The following is a 17,309-nucleotide window of genomic DNA, read 5'->3' as shown; positions in this document are numbered from 1 at the left end:
ATTATGATGTAAAATTTCATACAAACATAGATTAATATTATATGGAAGTGATATGAAAAATATTTATACCAATGGGCTGGCCTCATAACTTATGAAATCTAGAGAGAATTGTTGGAATTATTTTGTTTCAAACAAGAGTTTAAAAAAAAAACACGAGTTTTAGATACTTCACTACCAAACTATTAGTGATCAAATCTATCCTACACAAACAATATAAGACAAAAAAAACATTTCAGCTAGTAGGGATAATGGTCAGTGTTGGGCTTAGGGTATACACGTATAATGCATGAAAATACTTCCTTCCCCACCCATCTGGTTAAAAAGTAGAAGTAAACAACGTCATATTCAGAATGTATAGTCTGATTCAACAACTTCTCACACTATTTAGCCTGTCTTGTTGTTGTGTCCCACACCTCCTTAGATCAAAAAAGTGGAGAGTCTCGGCTGAACACAGCTCCACAATTGCTTATGGTGCCATTCATTGATCACATGGATGTGCACGAATGGGGTCATGATGTGGAGATGCCGGTGATGGACTGGGGTTGACAATTGTAAACAATTTTACACCAAGTTATTTCCACACCACCTGAGGAAGGAGGAAGCCTCCGAAAGCTTGTGGAATTTAAAATAAATTTGTTGGACTATAACTTGGTGTTGTAAAATTGTTTACAATCACTAATGGGTAACACCGGCCACAGTAAAAGATGTGCACCAGTCGGTTAACAGTGACCACAGTAAAAGATGTGTATCAGTGGGGTAACAGTGACCACAGTAAAAGGTGTGTATCAGTGGGGTAACAGTGACCACAGTAAAAGATGTGTATCAGTGGGGTAACAGTGACCACAGTAAAAGATGTGTATCAGTGGGGTAACAGTGACCACAGTAAAAGATGTGTATCAGTGGGGTAACAGTGACCACAGTAAAAGGTGTGTATCAGTGGGGTAACAGTGACCACAGTAAAAGATGTGTATCAGTGGGGTAACAGTGACCACAGTAAAAGATGTCTATCAATGGGGTAACAGTGACCACAGAAAAGATGTGTATCAGTGGGGTTAGAATGACCAGAGTAAAAGATGTGTATCAGTGGGGTGAGAGTGACCACAGTAAAAGATGTGTATCAGTGGGGTAACAGTGACCACAGAAAAGATGTGTATCAGTGGGGTTAGAATGACCACAGTAAAAGATGTGTATCAGTGGGGTGAGAGTGACCACAGTAAAAGATGTGTATCAGTGGGGTAACAGTGACCACAGAAAAGATGTGTATCAGTGGGGTTAGAATGACCACAGTAAAAGATGTGTATCAGTGGGGTTAGAGTGACCACAGTAAAAGATGTGTATCAATGGGGTAACAGTGACCACAGAAAAGATGTGTATCAGTGGGGTTAGAATGACCACAGTAAAAGATGTGTATCAGTGGGGTTAGAGTGACCACAGTAAAAGATGTGTATCAGTGGGGTAACAGTGACCACAGTAAAAGATGTGTATCAGTGGGGTAACAGTGACCACAGTAAAAGATGTGTATCAGTGGGGTCAAAATGACCACAGTAAAAGATGTGCACCTGTCGGTTAACAGTACCACAGTAAAAGATGTGTATCAGTGGGGTAACAGTGACCACAACAAAAGATGTGTATCAATGGGGTTCGAATGACCACAGTAAAAGATGTGTATCAGTGGGGTTCGAATGACCACTGTAAAAGATGTGTATCAGTGGGGTAACAGTGACTGCAGTAAAAGATGTGTATCAGTGGGGTAACAGTGACTGCAGTAAAAGATGTGTATCAGTGGGGTTCGAATGACCACAGTAAAAGATGTGTATCAGTGGGGTTGGAGTGACCACAGTAAAAGATGTGTATCAGTGGGGTAACAGTGACTGCAGTAAAAGATGTGTATCAGTGGGGTTAGAATGACCACAGTAAAAGATGTGTATCAGTGGGGTTGGAGTGAGCACAGTAAAAGATGTGTATCAGTGGGGTTGGAGTGACCACAGTAAAACATGTCCATCAATGGGGTAACAGTGACAACAGTAAAAGATGTGTATCAGTGGGGTTAGAATGACCACAGTAAAAGATGTGTATCAGTGGGGTAACAGTGACTGCAGTAAAAGATGTGTATCAGTGGGGTTAGAATGACCACAGTAAAAGATGTGTATCAGTGGGGTTAGAATGACCACAGTGAAAGATGTGTATCAGTGGGGTAACAGTGACTGCAGTAAAAGATGTGTATCAGTGGGGTTGGAGTGACCACAGTAAAACATGTCTATCAATGGGGTAACAGTGACCACAGTAAAAGATGTGTATCAGTGGGGTAACAGTGACCACAGTAAAAGATGTGTATCAGTGGGGTTAGAATGACCACAGTAAAAGATGTGTATCAGTGGGGTTAGATTGACCACAGTAAAAGATGTGTATCAGTGGGGTAACAGTGACCACAGTAAAAGATGTGTATCAGTGGGGTTAGAATGACCACAGTAAAAGATGTGTATCAGTGGGGTAACAGTGACTGCAGTAAAAGATGTGTATCAGTGGGGTTAGAATGACCACAGTAAAAGATGTGTATCAGTGGGGTTGGAGTGACCACAGTAAAACATGTCTATCAATGGGGTAACAGTGACCACAGTAAAAGATGTGTATCAGTGGGGTAACAGTGACAACAGTAAAAGATGTGTATCAGTGGGGAACAGTGACTACAGTAATAGATGTGTATCAGTGGGGTTAGAATGACCACAGTAAAAGATGTGTATCAATGGGGTAACAGCGACCACAGTAAAAGATGTGTATCAGTGGGATTAGAATGACCACAGTAAAAGATGTGTATCAGTGGGGTTAGAATGACCACAGTAAAAGATGTGTATCAGTGGGGTTAGAATGACCACAGTAAAAGATGTGTATCAGTGGGGTAACAGTGACGACAGTAAAAGATGTGTATCAGTGGGGTTAGAATGACCACAGTAAATGATGTGTATCAATGGGGTAACAGTGACCACAGTAAAAGATGTGTATCAATGGGGTAACAGTGACCACAGAAAAGATGTGTATCAGTGGGGTTTGAATGACCACAGTAAAAGATGTGTATCAGTGGGGTAACAGTGACGACAGTAAAAGATGTGTATCAGTGGGGTAACAGTGACAACAGTAAAAGATGTGTATCAGTGGGGTTAGAATGACCACAGTAAAAGATGTGTATCAGTGGGGTTAGATTGACCACAGTAAAAGATGTGTATCAGTGGGGTAACAGTGACCACAGTAAAAGATGTGTATCAGTGGGGTTAGAATGACCACAGTAAAAGATGTGTATCAGTGGGGTAACAGTGACCACAGTAAAAGATGTGTGTCAATTGGGTAACAGTGACTACAGTAAAATATATGTATCAATGGGGTTAGATTGACCACAGTTAAGGATGTGTATCATTGGGGTTAGAATTACCACAGTAAAAGATGTGTATCAGTGGGTAACAGTGACCACAGTAAAAGATGTGTATCAGTGGGGTTAGAATGGCCACAGTAAAAGATGTGTATCAGTGGGGTTAGAATGACCACAGTAAAAGATGTGTATCTGTGGGGTAACAGTGGCCACAGTAAAAGATGTGTATCAGTGGGGTTCGAATGACCACAATAAAAGATGTGTATCAGTGGGGTTAGAATGACAACAGTAAAAGATGTCTATCAATGGGGGAACAGTTACCACAGTAAAAGAGGTGTATCAATGGGGTAACAGTGACCACAGTAAAAGATGTGTATCAGTGGGGTAACAGTGACAACAGTAAAAGATGTGTATCAGTGGGGTTAGAATGACCACAGTAAAAGATGTGTATCAGTGGGGTAACAGTGACCACAGTAAAAGATGTGTATCAGTGGGGTAACAGTGACAACAGTAAAAGATGTGTATCAGTGGGGTTAGAATGACCACAGTAAAAGATGTGTATCAGTGGGGTAACAGTGACAACAGTAAAAGATGTGTATCAGTGGGTAACAGTGACTACAGTAATAGATGTGTATCAGTGGGGTTTGAATGACCACAGTAAAAGATGTGTATCAGTGGGGTAACAGTGACCACAGTAAGTGATGTGTATCAGTGGGTAACAGCGACCACAGTAAAAGATGTGTATCAGTGGGGTTAGAATGACCACAGTAAAAGATGTGTATCAGTGGGGTAACAGTGACCACAGTAAAAGATGTGTATCAGTGGGGTAACAGTGACAACAGTAAAAGATGTGTATCAGTGGGGTTAGAATGACCACAGTAAAAGATGTGTATCAGTGGGGTTAGAATGACCACAGTAAAAGATGTGTATCAGTGGGGTTAGAATGACCACAGTAAAAGATGTGTATCAGTGGGGTTAGAATGACCACAGTAAAAGATGTGTATCAGTGGGGTAACAGTGACGACAGTAAAAGATGTGTATCAGTGGGGTTAGAATGACCACAGTAAATGATGTGTATCAATGGGGTAACAGTGACCACAGAAAAGATGTGTATCAGTGGGGTTTGAATGACCACAGTAAAAGATGTGTATCAGTGGGGTTAGAATGACCACAGTAAAAGATGTGTATCAGTGGGGTTAGAATGACCACAGTAAAAGATGTGTATCAGTGGGGTAACAGTGACGACAGTAAAAGATGTGTATCAGTGGGGTTAGAATGACCACAGTAAATGATGTGTATCAATGGGGTAACAGTGACCACAGTAAAAGATGTGTATCAATGGGGGAACAGTTACCACAGTAAAAGAGGTGTATCAATGGGGTAACAGTGACCACAGTAAAAGATGTGTATCAGTGGGGTAACAGTGACAACAGTAAAAGATGTGTATCAGTGGGGTTAGAATGACCACAGTAAAAGATGTGTATCAGTGGGGTAACAGTGACCACAGTAAAAGATGTGTATCAGTGGGGTAACAGTGACAACAGTAAAAGATGTGTATCAGTGGGGTTAGAATGACCACAGTAAAAGATGTGTATCAGTGGGGTAACAGTGACAACAGTAAAAGATGTGCATCAGTGGGTAACAGTGACTACAGTAATAGATGTGTATCAGTGGGGTTAGAATGACCACAGTAAAAGATGTGTATCAGTGGGGTTAGAATGACCACAGTAAAAGATGTGTATCAGTGGGGTAACAGTGACGACAGTAAAAGATGTGTATCAGTGGGGTTAGAATGACCACAGTAAATGATGTGTGTCAATGGGGTAACAGTGACCACAGTAAAAGATGTGTATCAATGGGGTAACAGTGACCACAGAAAAGATGTGTATCAGTGGGGTTTGAATGACCACAGTAAAAGATGTGTATCAATGGGGTAACAGTGACCACAGTAAAAGATGTGTATCAATGGGGTAACAGTGACCACAGAAAAGATGTGTATCAGTGGGGTTTGAATGACCACAGTAAAAGATGTGTATCAGTGGGGTAACAGTGACCACAGTAAAAGATGTGTATCAGTGGGGTTAGAATGACCACAGTAAAAGATGTGTATCAGTGGGTAACAGTGACGACAGTAAAAGATGTGTATCAGTGGGGTTAGAATGACCACAGTAAATGATGTGTATCAGTGGGGTAACAGTGACTACAGAAAAGATGTGTATCAGTGGGTTTAGAATGACCACAGTAAAAGATGTGTATCAGTGGGGTAACAGTGACAACAGTAAAAGATGTGCATCAGTGAGTAACAGTGACTACAGTAAAAGATGTGTATCAATGGGGTTTGAATGACCACAGTAAAAGATGTGTATCAGTGGGGTTAGAATGACCACAGTAAAAGATGTGTATCAGTGGGGTTAGAATGACCACAGTAAAAGATGTGTATCAGTGGGGTAACAGTGACCACAGTTGAAGATGTGTATCAGTGGGGTAACAGTGACTACAGTAACAGGTGTGCATCAGTGGGGTTCGAGTGATCACAGTAAAAGATGTTTATCTGTGGGGTTAGAATGACCACAGTAAAAGATGTTTATCTGTGGGGTTCGAATGACCACAGTAAAAGATGTGTATCTGTGGGGTTAGAATGACCACAGTAAAAGATGTGTATCAGTGGGGTAACAGTGACCACAGTAAAAGATGTGTATCAGTGGGGTTAGAATGACCACAGTAAAAGATGTGTTTCAGTGGGGTTCGAATGACCACAGTAAAAGATGTTTATCTGTGGGGTTAGAATGACCACAGTAAAAGATGTTTATCTGTGGGGTTCGAATGACCACAGTAAAAGATGTGTATCTGTGGGGTTAGAATGACCACAGTAAAAGATGTGTATCAGTGGGGTAACAGTGACCACAGTAAAAGATGTGTATCAGTGGGGTTAGAATGACCACAGTAAAAGATGTGTATCAGTGGGTTTCGAGTGACCACAGTAAAAGATGTGTATCAGTGGGGTTAGAATGACCACAGTAAAAGATGTGTATCAGTGGGTAACAGTGACTACAGTAACAGGTGTGCATCAGTGGGGTTCGAGTGACCACAGTAAATGATGTGTATCAGTGGGGTTAGAATGACCACAGTAAAAGATGTGTATCAGTGGGGTAACAGTGACCACAGTAAAAGATGTGTATCAGTGGGGTAACAGTGACCACAGTAAAAGATGTGTATCAGTGGGGTAACAGTGACACCAGTAAAAGATGTGTGTCAGTGGGGTTAGAATGACCACAGTAAAAGATGTGTATCAGTGGGGTAACAGTGACTACAGTAAAAGATGTGTATCAGTGGGGTAACAGTGACCACCGTAAAAGATGTGTATCAGTGGGGTTAGAATGACCACAGTAAAAGATGTGTATCAGTGGGGTTAGATTGACCACAGTAAAAGATGTGTATCAGTGGGGTAACAGTGACCACAGTAAAAGATGTGTATCAGTGGGGTTCGAGTGACCACAGTAAAAGATGTGTATCAGTGGGGTAACAGTGACCACAGTTAAAGATGTGTATCAGTGGGGTAACAGTGACCACAGTAAAAGATGTGTATCAGTGGGGTTCGAGTGACCACAGTAAAAGATGTGTATCAGTGTGGTAACAGTGACTACAGTAAAAGATGTGTATCAGTGGGGTTAGAGTGACCACAGTAAAAGATGTGTATCAGTGGGGTAACAGTGACCACAGTAAAAGCGGTGTATCAGTGGGGTTAGAATGACCACAGTAAAAGATGTTTATCTGTGGGGTTAGAATGACCACAGTAAAAGATGTGTATCAGTGGGGTAACAGTGACCACAGTAATAGATGTGTATCAGTGGGGTTAGAATGACCACAGTGAAAGATGTGTATCAGTGGGGTAACAGTGACTGCAGTAGAAGATGTGTATCAGTGGGGTTAGAATGACCACAGTAAAAGATGTGTATCAGTGGGGTAACAGTGACCACATTAAAAGATGTGTATCAGTGGGGTTCGAATAACCACAGTAAAAGATGTGTATCAGTGGGGTAACAGTGACTGCAGTAAAAGATGTGTATCAGTGGGGTAACAATGACTACAGTAAAAGATGTGTATCAGTGGGTAACAGTGACCACAGTAAAAGATGTGTATCAGTGGGCAGGACTGCTTGTAATAATATTTACTACTGCCATTCTGCTGCAGTGACGACCCATGTAACAATCTGGCAGAACTTATCCAATGAGAGAATGCAATTTTAAGAAAAAATGAAAGTTGCAAGTTGAATTTCACACTGATAAGAACTGTAGTTTTCTATGGCTAGAGCTCCACGCTTACTAGTTTTTAACTAGAAATGTCATGTCGAATTAAGTCACCTCTCGTAGTTTTGATCCTTGCCAATGTATTAGCAGCACCAATAAGGATGGACTTCATTTGTCCTTTTTCATATGAACATTTATCTCCACGAAACGTTCTGTTGGATCCACGACACATTATCACAGCTTCTGATACTCATGTTGTTCTGTAGATGAAACGGTAACTGATTAAACTGTCCGTCAACTGAATCGCAAAATTCCTAGCTACCATTTGCATATCCTAAATGCCCATTTGCCTTCAGTGCATGCAGCATTATTAAATACCTGTCAATATAAGTATCCCAAGGACAGGGAGGGATAAGCAGCACACTGGCATGATTTGAAGTAACGTGAATGGGCACAGTTCAGGTTAATGTGGCAAATACCCAATTCAGACAAATCAGGCTTCGATACATCTGTCCCATTAAAAAATGCAGTGCTGTCACCTTCCACATCCTGTCATTAATTTTCCACTGCAGCAGTCTGTGTGTGGACCAAGAGTTTTTTTTCCAAGTCTTACATTGTTGGTTATGTTGTTACATTGAGTCTACAGCACAGAAACAGGCCATTGGGCTCAACTGGTCCATTCCAGTGTTTACGCTCCACACGAGCCTCCTCCCACCTTACTTCATCCAACCCTATCAGCATTCCTTTCTCCCTCATGTGTTTATCCAGCTTCCCCTTAAAACATCTGTGCTACTCCCCTCAACTATTCCTTGTGGTAGCGAGCTCCACATTCCTACCACACTTTGGGTAAAGAAGTTTCTCCTGAATTCCCTATAGGATTTAATAGTGACTATATTATATTTATTACCTCTAGTTTTGGACTCCCCCACAAGTGGAAACATTTTCTCTACATCTACCCTATCAAACCCTTTCTTTATCTTAAAGACCTCGATCAGGTCACCCCTCAGCCTTCTCTTTTCTTGGGAACTGTAAACAATTTTACAACACCAAGTTATAGTCCAGCAATTTTATTTTAAATTCACAAGCTTTCGGAGGCTTCCTCCTTCGTCAGGTGAACGGTAATGTTTGATCACTAACGGATAAGTGGTCGAGTATTTACCTGCACTCTATTTTTATTTTAAAAAATGTATCTGAAGCAAAACAATTCACATCCTAGGAGGTTTATTAAGACACATTCTGTTCTGAATGGTCCAATTCTCAAGATGCATAGAAAGCTCCTGGACTTCAGGCTCTCAGGTTGTCCAGAAGTTCTGTATCCCATTCCTGGACTGCCTCGTAGCAAGTATATATTCCATTGTTAACCTGAGGAGGATGTTTCTGTAGACCGCAGTTATCAGAGTTCAGCTTTATGAAGACCTGAATTTAAGGGTGCCAAAGTTGAAATCTGAATTCTCATCCATGTGAAAAGTGTGTCCTCCCTATTGAGATTCCAATTCTAACTTTGAAACACTCTGCTCTGCTATTTATGTACCTGGTTAATTTACTGATTAAAAATTGTAATTGACTATTTTATAAAATGAAGAAAGTTTCCAAGTTATATAAATTTGTGTTTATTAATTAATTTATCTTGTACTTTTAATTTACAAACCTGATGACAAAAGAGATATGATAGTTTCTCATTCAGCAGGCCGACAGCTCAATGCTGAATGGGAAACCATCAGACACCACTCTTTTGATTCGCTTATCGTAGCAGATGATTGTGGAAGGGGCATCAATGTTAACCTTCAATTTTGCTTCTAATTCCCTCTCTTATTGCCACAAACTTTCTTCTATAGGTCCTCTGTTACAATGTGAATTTATTTAGCAGACTTACCTCAATAGCTGTGGATACTTCAATATCCTCAGTGTATATATATTGATGGACTGGGGTTGACAATTGTAAACAATTTTACAACACCAAGTTGTAGTCCAACAATTTTTATTTGAAATCTACAAGCTTTCGGAGGCTTCCTCCTTCCTCAGGTAAATGTCAAGAGCTCCTTGAAGCCTACGCATTTATACATATAGAACAATACATGGTGTTTACAGACTGCCCCTGCAACTGCCCGTTGCCAAGGCAATCACCGTGTTCAGACAGAGAGGTGTCACCTACAGAACCCCCGAATACACATTCAACAAAAAAACAAACAGGAAAAAAAACAGAGAGAGGCAGAAACATCCGGAAGGCAGAGAAAGCCAGCAAATGACCCATTATATTAAAAACAGATAGCTTTTGTTCGCTGGTGGGGTAACGTGTAGCGTGACATGAACCCAAGATCCCGGTTGAGGCCGTCCTCATGGGTGCGGAACTTGGCTATCAATTTCTGCTCGACGATTTTGCGTTGTCGTGTGTCTCGAAGGCCGCCTTGGAGAACGCTTACCCGAAGATCGGTGGCTGAATGTCCCTGACTGCTGAAGTGTTCCCCGACTGGGAGGGAACCCTCCTGTCTGGCGATTGTTGCGCGGTGTCCGTTCATCCGTTGTCGCAGTGTCTGCATGGTCTCGCCAATGTACCATGCTCCAGGGCATCCTTTTCTGCAGCGTATGAGGTAGACAACGTTGGCCGAGTCACAGGAGTATGAACCATGCACCTGGTGGGTGGTGTCCTCTCGTGTGATGGTGGTATCTGTGTCGATGATCTGGCATGTCTTGCAGCGGTTACTGTGGCAGGGTTGTGTGGTGTCGTGGACGCTGTTCTCCTGAAAGCTGGGTAATTTGCTGCGAACGATAGTCTGTTTGAGGTTGGGTGGCTGTTTAAAGGCGAGTAGTGGAGGTGTGGGGAAGGCCATAGCGAGGTGTTCGTCGTCATTGATGACATGTTGAAGGCTGCGGAGAACATGGCGTAGTTTCTCCGCTCCGGTGAAGTACTGGACGACGAAGGGTACTCTGTTGGTTGCGTCCCGTGTTAGTCTTCTAAGGAGGTCTATGCGATTTTTCGCTGTGGCCCGTCGGAACTGTCGATCGATGAGTCGAGCGTCATATCCCGTTCTTACCAGGGCGTCTTTCAGCGTCTGTAGGTGTCCATCGCGTTCCTCCTCGTCTGAGCAAATTTGCACCCCAATATTTGCACCAGCGAACAAAAGCTATCTGTTTTTAATATAATGGGTCATTTGCTGGCTTTCTCTGCCTTCCGGATGTTTCTGCCTCTCTCTGTTTTTTTTCCTGTTTGTTTTTTTGTTGAATGTGTATTCGGGGGTTCTGTCGGTGACACCTCTCTGTCTGAACACGGTGATTGCCTTGGCAACGGGCAGTTGCAGGGGCAGTCTATAAACACCATGTATTGTTCTATATGTATAAATGCGTAGGCTTCAAGGAGCTCTTGACATTTACCTGAGGAAGGAGGAAGCCTCCGAAAGCTTGTAGATTTCAAATAAAAATTGTTGGACTATAACTTGGTGTTGTAAAATTGTTTACAATTATATATTGATTGTTCTATCCCATGGGATCTGCAGGTAATAATATGCCGAGGCTCCTCATATCTATCCCATATCCTCGCACCTCTCTGAAGGATCAGACAACGAATCTCAGGAGGCACTGATAGGTTATGAACAAAAATGGATGAGAGGTGCTATAAGTGCTTGTTCCCTATTAATCGCTCTCAAGAAAGGGTTATAAAATTGAATTGAGTTTCATTGGATAGTGGTTATGTTACTGGACAAGTAATCCAGAGGCCTAGACTAATAATCCAGAGACTATGAGTTCAAATCCCACCATGGCGGTTTGAGAATTTGAAGTCAGTTTTAAAAAAGCTGGAAATAATAAAGTGGCTGGTCTCAGTAAAAGTGATAATAAAGCTGTTGGATTGTCGTAAAAATCCAATTGATTCATTAATGTCCTTTAGGGCAGGAAAGCAGCCATCCTTACCTGGTCTGGCCTATATGTGACTCCAGTCCCACACCAATGTGGTTGACTTTTAACTGCCCAAGAACTAACCAAGAAGGTGGCCCACCACCACCTTCACAGGTCAATTAGGGATGGGGAATAAATGTCGGCCTTGCCAGCGATGCCCGCATCCCAAGAATAAATATTAATAAAAAGGATAAGCAATGTCCTCTTGCAGATATTCAGGCAGAGATAAATAGTAGGTGATCTGTCAATAAAATTCTTTCATATTATTACAAATAATGTAATTTATCAACACTGGCACCCAGAAACTCAGGACAGATATGTTACATTACAATTTCCATTTTGATCAAAATAATATAAATTTGTGTTTCAGGTTTTAACCCAATGAGTTTCCATTTTCAGAAAAATAAATAAATTGCAGAATCTATCCAGAAGGCACCTGGTGTAGGAAGATTAGCAAAAACATTTACTACGCTAGGTGACTTTAGAAAACTGACACAACAGATTCTTTGTAATCAGTCATGTGTTGACAGCTTTGTAGCAAGTTGGCCTGTTGTCAGCATTGGTTCTACATTGTATTATACTGTTAATCTCTTTTGTTGAACATGTTCCGAGAACTGCATTCTAATTGAACATTCAATTATTGCTGTTCATGTAAAAAAAAATCATAGCAATAATAGTTTTTGAATAAGATGTGCAGCACTAATCTGCCATATTTCTGTCGCCTGAAACAAGGCCGGTCAATGAGGCTATTTCAGACTTACGTCAGAGTTGCATAGATAGACTATTGACAACACATCACTGTAATGAGCAGAACAGCTGGATACTTAAAAAATTTAGACTTGTCTTAAAATTATAAACAATTTATTGCTTAGTCCTTCCAAATATCTTGTCTTGTTAGTGGCAATTTTTTCCATTTTGTGAAAAATAGTTTTTAACTATGAGAAACTGTACATGAGGTTGAGTTTTTTTGTATTATTTTATTGACAATATGTAAACGTACTTTAGACAAACCATTTGGCAAAACCAATAGTTTCAGAATTTTATGTACCGCAAAACACCAGAAACAGACCATACCAATTGTAGGGTAGATATGGCAAGGTTCCACTCCAGACATAAAGGGCATGATTTTAGCTTAGAGCCAGGAACCCAGCACGTGGATAGATGTTCGCGAGGGGAACCCGGCTGTTAAGTGAGCGCATCATGTTCTGCAATCGCAGCTCAATTAAAGGTAGTCATGATGTGGAGATGCCGGTGATGGACTGGGGTTGACAATTGTAAACAATTTTACAACACCAAGTTATAGTCCAGCAATTTTATTTTAAAATAAAATAAAATTGCTGGACTATAACTTGGTGTTGTAAAATTGTTTACAATTAAAGGTAAGTTGTGGTGCTTCCGGGTTTCCCACACGACAGTCAGACAGATTGACAGGCTGGCTGCTTTTCAGGAGGGAAAGGTGACGCGAATCGGAAAAAAGGGAGGGAGACATTGTGGGCTGTGGATGACATTGGGGAGGGGGGGTGAGAGCGGGGCCATGGATGACATCGGTGGGAGCGGTGGAGGACATGGTTTGGGGGGAGGGTTTGGAGAAGATTGGAGGTCACCAGAAGACTGGAGGTAAGGAGGGGTGTCTAGCCATCAGTGGGAGGGCTGGTCGACCACTGCGGGGGGGGGTCGACCATCAGGAAGAGGGGAGCAACCAACAGGGGGATGGGGACAACCAACTGGGGGGGGGGGTTGACCATCGGGGGGGGGTGGGGTCGACCAAGGGGGTGGTGTGGGTGGTGTCGACCATCGGGGGGTGGGGTCGACCATCGTGGGGGGGGGATCGACCATTGAGGGGATGGAGTCAACCATCGGGGGGGAGGTCCACCATCAAAGGGGGTGGTTGGGGGAGGTCGGCCGATCGCGGGGGTCCTGTTGGCCAGATGAGGTTGTTGGGCCTGCGTGAAGCACTCCTGCTCATTCGGGCCCACAAGCAGTGCAGTAAAGGCACTCACCTCATGGATCCAGCCCCTCCCGCCTGCTTTCACCTAACAAAAATCAGAAGCAATGGGGAACACTTGCCGGCGAGGTTAAATTCGTTTTACCTTTCTAATACACAAAAAATCAAGTGCCTCAACTATCACAATGAGGTACATTGCCCCTTTAACAATCGACCCACCGGCATTAAATGGGTACGGGCCTTCCGGGTTTCAGAAGCGTGCATCCTAACACACCTGGGTTACCCCTAAAGCCTCACTGGACAGGACTGCAAGGCACAGAGTCAGCCCTACAGTATTACAGCCCTATAGTATTACAGCCCACACTCGCCTCCAGTGAGACCCTCGCTTTGTAAAATTTACCCTTACATGTTTATGTTGACAAGTTGCTGAATAGAAATGAATGATCCTAGGATTGTATGTATATATGTTGTGCATTGTATGTTTGCATCACAGTACACAAGAATACAGAATGGGCATGTAACCGCAACTGGACTTTAAAGTCAGGACAAATGAGCGTCCCCACAAGTTTTGATCAGGACACGGAACTCGGGACTGGCCAGATGAAATCGAGACAGGTGACAATTGTGGGTATTGTAGTTCCACAGCAGAGTGAAAACTACATTTCACACAATGTACTTCTCTCACACACGCAGAATTTATCCACAGTAACTGGAAATCCACAGCACCTAAGGGCCAGATGAACGTTCCGATTCTGTGACTGAGACAGAATTCAAGGCCCAGTCCCCAGGAAAAGAGGCCTGTGAAGGGAAACTTCTTGCAGCTATTTCTAAAATTGAATGACTAATTTTAGGGGTAAAGTTGGTACTTTTCTTTCAGAATTATTTTCCAAAGCTCTCTCGATTCAGGAATTGTGCCTTTGGAATGGAAAATTGCAAATGTCACTCAATTATTTAAAAAGGGAGGGAAGGAGATACCAGATAACTACAGACCTGTCAGCTTAACATTAGTTGTGGGGAAGTTATTGAAATCTATCATCAGTCACACTGACTGAGCACTTGGGCAAGTATCAGCTAATCACAGAGTCAGCATGGATTTGTGAAGGGTAGGTCATGTCTGACTAATCTAATTGAATTTTGGAGGAAGTCACTAGCATGGTGGATAGGGGAGTGTCTGTGGATGCTGTCTATATGGACTTCCAGACAGCTTTTGATAAGGTTCCACACAAGAGATTATTAGCAAAACTAAAAGCACAAGGAATTAGAGGTAACCTTGTGACATGGGTCGGTAATTGGTTGGGAGGTCGGAGACAGAGAGTAGGGATTAAGGGTTTGTTCTCTGATTGGTGGGATAAGACAAGTGGTGTTCCCTCAGGGATCTGTATTGGGCCTGAGCTTTTCACCATATATTAATAATTTGGATGAAGGAATAGAGAGTTGTTTATCCCAGTTTGCTGATGAAATTAAGGTAGGCGACACAGTATGTTGTGTAGAAGGGAGCAGAAAGTTACAAAGGGACAGAGACAGACTAAATGAGCAGAAGAATGAGATCGAGAGATTTTTGTTAGGTACTGTGACATGGAGCAAAGGCAGGTAAAAGGAGTTGAGGTACAGGTCAGCCATGATCTAATTAAATGGCGAAACAGCCTCGAGGGAGCTACTCCAGTTCATATATTCCTAAATTGTGGCTTATCTATGATCAAGCAATCTGACAGCACAGATGCAGTCGAGGGGGTCAAGAGGGATGGAAAGATAAAGCTGGGTTTCATCAGTGTACATAGGAAAACTGATCTCTTGGCTGCAGATGATGTCACCGAGTCTAGCATATAGATAAGGCAGGTTAAGTTGCAGGTGTATTCAAACTTTGATCACTTATAGTGTAGGAGAAAAATCCTAAAGTACATAGAAGCACAGTTTGTAACGATGGTGAATCTAGAAATGACTGAAGTGGGTATGTGAGTACTGAAGGTGATTTATTTTCTAGGGTATTTGAGACCATTCCCCCCGACCACCCCACGCGCCCTGGAAGGTTTTTTTGATATTTTATTTTGCGCATTTTCTGTCACTTTTGGAGCATTTTATATAATTCTGCCTTTCAAACTTAAAATAGCTTCTCCCAGAAGGGTCTACTAATATTTTACACACGAGGTTAAATGTAGTCGTACAGAGTCAAATTAAAATAAAACGGTTAACGACCACCCATTAAATTAATATTAAGTGATCGTCCACTGCTTTCAACAACAGTAATTTCAAGCCTATATTGTTCTTTTGCACCTGTCAAAGAGGTTTCTTTTCTTCCGATCATTACACAATGCAATCATTGAAAGAATAAAGTGCTGCATTTGATTAGCTGATTTCAGTCAGTATTACAAATTTTTAAGATCAAAATGAATGTTTTATAAATGATATGGTATCAAACGATGTCTTCTCCCTTCTCTTACTCTCTTTACAACATTCTTTTCAGCTTCTAATTTAACTCTTTTCTCTGTTCTTACCACTCATTCCTAGAGTACTTTCTCTGGTCTTTGATGTTTGAATATGAAATTTCCTTTGGATCCTCAACCCTGGAAGAGAAAAAGAAAAGTAAAGGAATGTTGTTTTTTCCAAGTCACTCTATCCAGACAATGCAAAACAGAATATCAAAGGTTAAAATCTGACGTGGCATTGCCACTGGCCAGTATCATACCCAATATTTAAGAACTCATCGGTTAACAGCTGCACCCAGTGAATTGCTTGCTTTCCTTTGGCACACAGCATAGGTCACATTATACATTCAAATAAATCTCCAGCCCGCACCTCATGAGCAGTCTGAGCTGATGTCTATTTCCTCACATGGATGGCGTTTAGGTCATCTTACAACCCGGGTCATACTCAGTGATTATTTTTAAGGTACTGACAAATTGAAATGTTTTTTATATCTATGTTAATTTGCAGGAGAAATGCCTAAAAAGAAATTTCAACAGCTTCTTAGGGAAATTGGAAGAACTTATTTTTGTTAAAAGGTACAGATTGCAATCCAATAATACTTCAGCTGATTGATAGAGCAGAGGAGGCTGAGGGGAGACTTGATTGAGGTGTACAAAGTTATGAGGGGCCCAGATAGAGTAGACAGGAAGTACCTATTTCCCCTAGTGGAGAGTTCAAGAACTAGAGGACATAGATTTAAACTGATTGGCAGAAGGATTAGAGGGGACATGAGGAAAAACTTTTTTACCCAGAGGGTGGTGGGTGTATGGAATTCACTGCCCGAATTGGTGGTAGAGGCAGGGACCCTCAACTCTTTTTAAAAGTACCTGGACCTGCACCTAAAGTGCTGTAAGCTGCAGGGCTACGGACCGGGTGCTGGAAGGTGGGATTGGAATGGGCACCTGGTTGTTCTTCGAGCTGGCGCGGACACGATGGGCCGAATGGCCCCCTTCTGTGCTGTATCTTTTCTATGGTTCTATGATAAGTAGAGCTAAAACTGAACATTTAAATTATGTAATGATTAACAGTTACACTTTCAAAGGCACATATATTCTATCAATATATCATATTAAAAATCTTCTGTATATATACACACACCTCCAATCCACAAACCTCATTTCCTGTTGGCACGATTTTTGTCATACTTTTATGTCAACATAACATTGAAAATCCCACATAATCATTTATAACAAATATCCCTATATAAACAGTTTTTACTGTTAGTTGATGAACTTTTGAAAAAAAATTCATTCACCATTTTTTCCCAGCAATTGAAATTTATAATGTTCAAAATGAGGTTTCAATTAAAAAAATTAAAAATAAAGAAATAAATATTTCACAATATCATGATTTAATTTACTCACTGAATTGTCTTTTTCTGCCTTTTAATACTTCCATTAAAGTT

Source organism: Heptranchias perlo, unplaced genomic scaffold (assembly GCF_035084215.1).
Source record: "Heptranchias perlo isolate sHepPer1 unplaced genomic scaffold, sHepPer1.hap1 HAP1_SCAFFOLD_912, whole genome shotgun sequence".
Taxonomy (NCBI): domain Eukaryota; kingdom Metazoa; phylum Chordata; class Chondrichthyes; order Hexanchiformes; family Hexanchidae; genus Heptranchias; species Heptranchias perlo.
The sequence above is the reverse complement of the archived record's forward strand: the minus strand, read 5'-3'. Positions refer to the sequence as shown.